This window comes from Pseudophryne corroboree, chromosome 4 (genome assembly GCF_028390025.1).
Source record: "Pseudophryne corroboree isolate aPseCor3 chromosome 4, aPseCor3.hap2, whole genome shotgun sequence".
Lineage (NCBI taxonomy): Eukaryota > Metazoa > Chordata > Amphibia > Anura > Myobatrachidae > Pseudophryne > Pseudophryne corroboree.
The window spans coordinates 249,590,495-249,598,462 of NC_086447.1; the positions used below are offsets into that span (position 1 = coordinate 249,590,495).

Genomic DNA, 7,968 nt, shown 5'->3' on the forward strand with positions numbered 1-7,968 from the left:
TAACTTCCCGCTTCATGCTGGACATGCCCACTATCTGGAAAGTCTTGGGGGGAGGGTGCTGCTGCCATGGCCCATGGCTAGACCTTACACCTCTGGTGCTGCCCATGTGGGGCCACTAGTATACATTTTTCCAGGGCCGCTTTTTGTTCCCAATCCGCCCCTGCATCTGCCCCACCTGGTTTTGACCATTAGTGTGCTTTTGTGGTTTGCTAACAAACCTGAATAACCCCCTCAGTGTACAGTAAGTTGCTGCAGAGACAAATGTAGGCTGGGTACCAGGCGAGTGCATAGCCAGATTAAGAGGGGGATGCAGGGCATACTGTACCCCGGGCCCCCTTTGTCAGGGCCCCCCTCCCCCTGCTAGATCACACTGATATCACTAGCTTTCTCTCTTATGCAGCAGCAGAACCAGGAAGCCAGAATGCAAGCAGGACAGTATGCAGTGCAGGCAGAGACACAGGTGTATGAGGTTTCATAAGCTACTGGTGGAACTTTCCGCCCAGAGGAGAGATAGGAGGGTGGAGAGAACTGTAAGTGACACAGCTTCTCTTCTTCCCCACTTGGGTGTCTGGGTCCTGTGTAACCTGTTATCTAAGGAGTGTCTAGGGAGAGACACACACAAAGAGTGCTCCTGAGTTCTGTCCCAGTGTGTAAGCAGTACAGAGGGGTATCCAGACAAAAGGTCGACACCAATACAGTCGACACCACTTAAGTCGACACCAGTGATGTGCGGTGAGGTCTTCGGCTGGGGAGGCACTTGGACACTCTACCCCCCCTGTATATATTTATAATTAAAAAAACACACATAGGGTTCCCCATACTTGATCAAAACCAGCACCAGGCTGAACCAGCCAGGGGGGATAATGCCATAGCAGGGGAGACACTTGGTGTGAGGTCCCCCTGCCATAACATTAAACACCCCTAAACCAGTCAGCCCAGGGCTAGAATTCCTCAGAAAGTGGGGATTCCAAAATATAAAATAGAGTCCCCCTCCCTGAGCAACTAACAGCACTGGGCTTAAAGCCCAGTGCTATGCCCCGCACCCCTGGTGGCGGTGGGTGCGGGGTTCATGGCATGCTAATATTATTCTTTACAGGTGACCTACAGGTCCCAGCAAGCCTGCCCCAGCATGCCGGCACTTGGAGAACCATAAGTGCCAGCATGCCCGGACATTAAGGGCCCGCTGGCACCTGTAGTCCACCTATAAAGAATAGTAATATTGTTCTTTACAGGCAGCCTACTGGTCCCAGCAAGCCTGCCCCAGCATGCCGGCACTTGGAGAACCACAAGTGCCAGCATGCCCAGACATTAAGAGCTCGCTGGCACCTGTAGTCCACCTATAAAGAATAGTAATATTGTTCTTTACAGGCAGCCTACTGGTCCCAGCAAGCCTGCCCAAGCATGCCGGCACTTGGAGAACCACAAGTGCCAGCATGCTAGTACATTAAGGGCCCGCTGGCACCTGTAGTCCACCTGTAAAGAAAATATTAAAATAAACACACAACACATTTTTTTAAAATAATTTTATTCAACAGCATCTTCACCTGGGAGGCGGTGGCCTTTGGGCAGCTCTTTTCCATGGCCGACACCTCCCAGGACTTCTGGAATCTTCTGTCTTCACTGGAGTCGTCTTTCTTCACCGGCGTCTTCTCTCTTCACCTGGGTGGGCAGCGGCCTTTGGGCAGCTCTTTTGCATGGCCGCCGCCTCCCAGGACTTCCTGGCGTCTTCTCTCTTCAGGAGCTCTTGCTCCCCACTGGCAGACTGACAGCCGCTTCCTCGCGCTGGCTTATATAAGTCAGCCGTGATTGGCTCACGGCAGCCATCTTAGATTTCATAAATGACGCTAACGGCGCCATTTTTGAAATTGGAGCTGCTCCGCTGCCGAAGTCTGCAAAAAATGACAGTCAGGGACTGGATCCTATTGGATCCAAGCCTGCCGTCATGCCAGCCTTCCCCGCCGGGTCCCGCCGCTGAAAACACCCACACCTCTGCCGCATCCCCGCCACCCACCCAGTGATGACAGCGGATCCATCACTGGACAGTTGTATCTAGTGACATAAGCGCTGTCCATTCACATCTGGGTGATTGACAGGGGAGTGCTTTCATGTGCAGTGAAAGCACGCTCCTGTCACCGAGGCACTCAAACTAGTGCCGCTTTCAGCGTTATTTTGAATGGGCTTTTACTGACCATGGCTTGTCCCTGCCCCAGAATCTGTGTCATATGTATCTTCTTTGTATTATTTCAGGCTCTAATGACAGGTGAGGCACTGCCTCCCTTGCCTCCCCTGACTGCACATCCCTGGTCGACACCAATTGGTCGACACAAAAAAGTAGTTTTTTTCTTTAGTCCAGGTAAGAAGCTTCTGATGTTATTTGTTGTTCAGGAGCGGCTTGACAAGCCGAATATGACATCAGTGATCCCAGAGTAGAATGGGTATTATTACCCCTACTATCATACCACACTGTAAACGCACAATTTCATCCGATCTCGGAAGCCAAGCAGTGTCGGGCATGGTCAGTACCAAGACGGGGGACCACCTGGGAAGACTAAGTTTAGTAGAGGTCCTAGTGGTTGGCAGGCTCTGTGCCTAACACTGACAGCAGATTCACATTTGCCCTTTCTTCTAATTTTCATTATTCTTTTGCACTTTCAGAATTTTTCTGCAATTCTCTGTAGATATCCTTCTTATTCCCATATGGTCATTTTCTTTGGCGGATAAATTTGAGACGTGCACTTGTGAGTCCATAAAATACTAACCCTGTGGGGGTATTATTGGCAACTGTTGACGGGATATGTATATCACATATCCGTTTAGTTTATAGTAGATTATCTTTTGTATTACCTATTCAAGACATTAAAATTTGTGTTACTAACCCTTTGTGGGTTCTCTTTATTATTGTGTACATACCATATATCCGATTTATCTTATATGAGATTATCTCCTGTAATATTCATCATAGATATGTAATTCCACTAATTTTTTACTTTGCGTTTATCTATTGTGTCATACACTAACTGTCCAATATATATTTTTAATTTGGATTAATAAATGAATTTATTTTATATTCTCTCATTGTAGTTTCTTACTTAATTTTCACAGAGTGCGCCCACAAAACAGTCTTCTTTTTTCTCCTTTTTGTTTGTTCTGACATTATACTGACTCAGGGTGCACCACCAATTCAAGTATTGAGAGGATTTTTTTTTTTGAAGCCCAAGGTGCGTGGCTTCATCACCCAGTGTCTGTGACCAAATGTTCTGGGGGCGTAGGTTCTTGGACCCTCTCCGAAAGGAGAAGGGCCCCCATTACTCCCCTACCCCTCAGAGCCAACAGGTCTACTTAGGGGAAAAAGGGACTGTGGGTCCCCCCTTGCCGAAGCGCAGAGGGACCCTCGTGTATCCCCAAGGTTGGCCGAAGCTTCCTCCTGGGGATCGGAAATAGCCTCTGGCCCTCCCCAAAAGGAGAGGGCCTCGGCAACTAGGGGAGAGGGTGGCCCATAAGGATCTCCGCTAAACCCCTAACAAAAAACCGTGACGTGACACACTAAACAAAAATAAGTGCTAGTGTAGTGCCCAGAAGTGCAAAACACGTGCGTGGGTAAATAAATAAATAAATAAGCCCCAGCCAGAAGACCGGGGGGGGGGGGGGATAAAAAATTATCCTTGCCCTAGCCAAAAGGCCAGGGCAAAGGAAGTGGGTGCAGACAGGAAGGGTTGAAGTGTTAAGTGCTAAAGTGCCTTAGTGCAAAGGTGGCGCGAAACCCCAGTGCATTTCCGGCACCCCTGTCCCTTCCAGTTCCAGGGGCACAAAACACCTCGAGCTTCAGGCTGCTCCCGACCTCTCAACCCGACCAAGCTTCATACCCACTCTTGCCAGGGTCAACCCCCAGTACGAGAGAAGATACTAGACCGGGCCGTTCTCCACTCCACGCAAGGGGCCATATTTCATCCCCTTAGAAGGACGGTGGATACTAAGCCCAGTTTTTCTCCCCTCTCGACCAGAGGAATTGCCACACAACGGCATGGTACTCCACAAGTTGTTTCTCCATTCCACATCTAGGAACCTCTCACGCTCCTAGTGTAAGAACAGGTACTCCACCAAGTGTTTCCCTCGAGCAGGTACTACACTTCATCTTAGCCAAAAGGCAGAGAAGCGATTCCTCTCTCACAATTGTACTATTTTGGTTATTTTTATTGATTCTGACATCAACCATGATCAGTGCGGTATCCCCTATATCCTTTTTAGGTGTGTGTGAGTGCCTGTCGGTGTGACTGTAAATGTGCGTGCACCCCCCCCCCCCCCCTGTGTAGTGTATTTCCCCCTGAAGGCAGCAGCTGGGATGGGACATCTACATCTCCCAGATGCCCTTGTGCCTCCCAGCAGCCCCAGACATCTACATCTCCCAGATGCCCTTGTTCCTCCCAGCAGCCCAAGGACTCCCAGCAGTCCCCTCCCCAGTGTAAATATGGAGGGGAGAGCCCTGAGAGCCACGGAGATCAGGTGAGTATCTTTTTTTTTTTTACTCGTGCTGCAGGGTTTTTAGAACCCTGCAACCAAATTTTTTAAGTTGGATACCGCAGCAATCGGGAGCACAAGTACCCGCGGTAATCCAAAATTGGGCGCGAGGTGCGTGAGGTTTTTTTTTTTTAAACTCGCTAAACCTTGTGCCCAATTAAATTACCTCCATCCAGTTTTGCTTTTGCAGGCAAAGATATTAAAATATAAAACCCGACAATAAGCTCAGTAATCTTAAAACATTTATAGACATATACAGAAAAGATGCCTGTAATAATGGAACTGGGGCTGTTTATTTCACTTAAGAATCCCTAGGGCGAAAATACACAGAATAAACTGAATGCTTAAACAGAATAAGCATTAATAGAAACATTTGTCTTGCATTATTTGCAGTGTCAGAGTATGACAGATAAAACAGATTAAGTGGAAGATGTTGCACTTCGTTAAACAGCATTAGCTCTTTCTCTTCTAATCAAATTCTACATTTATTACATTTACAGGTTGGGTCTCATGTATATGAAGAGTGCTCAACTGTAATACCTAAATGTCTATTTTAACAACCTTCATTTGTCATATTCACTGGTGAGTTTTTACAAAACTGTGGCATTATTGCAAAACAGATGTAGCAGGTGATTTTATAATTTGTGTATTTGTAATGAAAACACAATATGTAAACAACTTATCTGTGGCAAGTAGATTGATTTAGCAAATTATGAAATGCCTACAGCACTTATCATTGTTTTGTCAAAGGAAAGTACCATTTATTGAGCTTTACTGAGGCCCCTGCCCACTCGTGTTAAAGAAAATAGTTTACTAGCATTTACTGACACTTGTAAAGTATTCATTTAGAGCTAATTCATCAAAGCAGAGAAGGCAAACAGGGTAAAATACTGTATTTAAAGGAGCAGATGTTCAATCGCCCTTCTTCAAGTTCAGCAAGTTGTATAAATGTAGAGAGCGGCATGAATAAAGAAAGGTGTAACACATCTGGGTGCATTACATACCAAATCTGTACCAATAACATATGAAATATGGGACTCTATGTATTATCATGTGCTACACGGACATTGATGATACACAAATTACACAATACAAGATATATATATTATTTATACCATTTTAAAGTACTCTGCCTGTCTGCCCTGCTTTAATAAAATAGTTCTAAATAACCATGTTTTTCATTTTACAATTCAATGGTGTGTAGCCTTACTGTCGGGATCCTTACTGGCGGTATTACATACCCAACCCCTCTATACTTACCTACGTTTTCAGTCTCCTCTCCGGGAGAAGCCTGGAGAGGAGACACTGCATGTCACTATGGGGTCTATTTACTAAGCCTTGGATGGAGATAAAGTTGCCGGAGATAAAGTACCAGCCAACCAACTCCTAACTGCCATTTTTCAAACCTAGCTTCTGAAATGTTAGTTAGGACCGGATTGGCTGGTACTTTATCTCCGCTGACTTTATCTCCATCCAAGGCTTAGTAAATAGACCACTTAGGGTGGCGGGGCAAAACTGTCTTGTCATTAGGCCCTGCCCCTCCCTGCAATTCGCCCCTTAACTCAGGGAAACACCCGCAATTCACGGGTCTGTGGTGAGGGGCAAAGCTAAATGGCTAATTCCAGTAATTTAGCCCTACCTCCTTCATGTGACCGCGCAGTTGCTGGTGATTTTTACACCATCCTGCCCTGAAACGGGCAGGATGCTGGAGAGTTACCTACTCTTGCGAGACTGCGGAGGTTTACCCCCCAAAAATGTGAGCCTCCTGCAGCTTCCAGGAGGGTAGGCAAGTATAATACCCCTTTTCCACCAGCCAGCATACAACACGGGTTATTGCACATGAACGCGCATAACCCGTGTTGCTGGCTGGTGTAAAAGGGCTGAGTTGGAATAATCCATCGATTGACCCAGTATTCCAACTCGGGTAGCTTGCAGGGTTGAACGCGGGTTCAACCCGGTAAGCTGTGCAGTGTAAACGGAAGCGACGCGGCTCCCATTCACACTGTATGGGAGGGCGGCGCTAAGAGATCATGTGATCTCCCAGGGCCGCCCTTGCTGCATCACCGGCAACGTCACCAACCCAGCAATATGCCGGATTGGAAACGGCAGATGGAAAGGGGGCTGACGCAGGTCGCTGTCGGGTAGCACCCGTGTCAGGCTCCCGGCTGTGACCCATGTAATTAGATGGAAAAGGGGTATAAGGTACTCACACCTTTTTAAGTGCTAGATGCTGCATGTATGCAAAGCACTGCGACAAGCAACACAGTAACATGTGTGGGGTGTGTGCATGCGCAGTTACGCTCAAGGCAGACATCTTAGTAATGGGGGTTGTTGGCCGGCTTCACTGATCAGGAGACAGAAACACACTTTGCTCCAACATAAATAGCATACCTTCAACTAGTTCATTATCTCCTGTTCAAAACCTCTCAGGAGAGGCATCTATAGTAGCTGATAATCACATATGGGTTTACAACTCTCAGCATATTGTGTGAAGGCAAAAGGGGAATATTTTACAATAAACACTAAGATCAGAGGGGCGTTACAAAGCTTCTCTGCTCACTACATCAAGTGTCAAGTGACTTGTTGTCATGGTTGCCCATGACACTGTTCAGAAGTATAAATCATTAATAGCAAAGTGAAGAAATCTACAGAGGAAAAAATATTAAATAATAAATATTAAAATATTAGGGTCAAATTACTGCATTTCAATACAGTATTGATTTAAAAGTTGCTGCATGTTGGTGTTTTTGAAAATGGACAGCTTCTGCAGCAGGCAGTTTTATTTGCACTTACTAACACAAATTCAAAAACCAATGAAAATGTATGTCTACTTGCATTTCAGAGGTCACTAGACATTTATCTGATGAGAGGAACTTTAATCTTCTCTCCAACCTGAAAAACCTCAGTTTTTAGTGAACTACAGTAGGATCTAATTCAGAGTTGTACGTAAAGCGATGGTATATTGCCCCCATTTTATAGGCCTGTTGATGCCAGTGTCTGTGTCTTCTAACGCAGATATCCTGGCCTCAGCATCATGAAAACCCCGCCCATCCCGAGTAACCTGAGGGTTACTCAGATGACCGATGTTCATGCAGAGTGATCTGTTCTGCGTCTTTGGATGCAGCAGCAGATCATACAAGCTTACAGGAAGTGTCTATTTATACAAGGCGCCTCCTGCAGCATTAGCATATTTTCAGACAGCAGCTGCATCCAAAGACGCAGCTGCTGTGTGACCTGCATCCACCTCGGAATCACCAGTGCAGATTAACAACAAGGCAGAAGTGACCCCTCAGACAGCCCCTCCCTCCCTACAGCTCCAGGCATCCATATAAAATATAGGCCCATCATCATGGCAACATGATGATCACTCGCCACCAGCTGGTCACATGGTCGGCCATAAATCATAACTATTAAAATTGCATTTCTATTTTTCTCAAAAAATGATGCATTTTA

The 7,968-nt window shown here is 46.3% G+C and overlaps 1 pseudogene; it reads left to right on the forward strand.

Annotated features, from left to right (window-relative positions):
• Positions 1 to 2,445: 2,445 nt before the first annotated feature.
• On the forward strand, positions 2,446 to 2,564 carry LOC134912558 (5S ribosomal RNA; annotated as a pseudogene).
• The last annotated feature ends 5,404 nt before the right edge of the window (positions 2,565 to 7,968 follow it).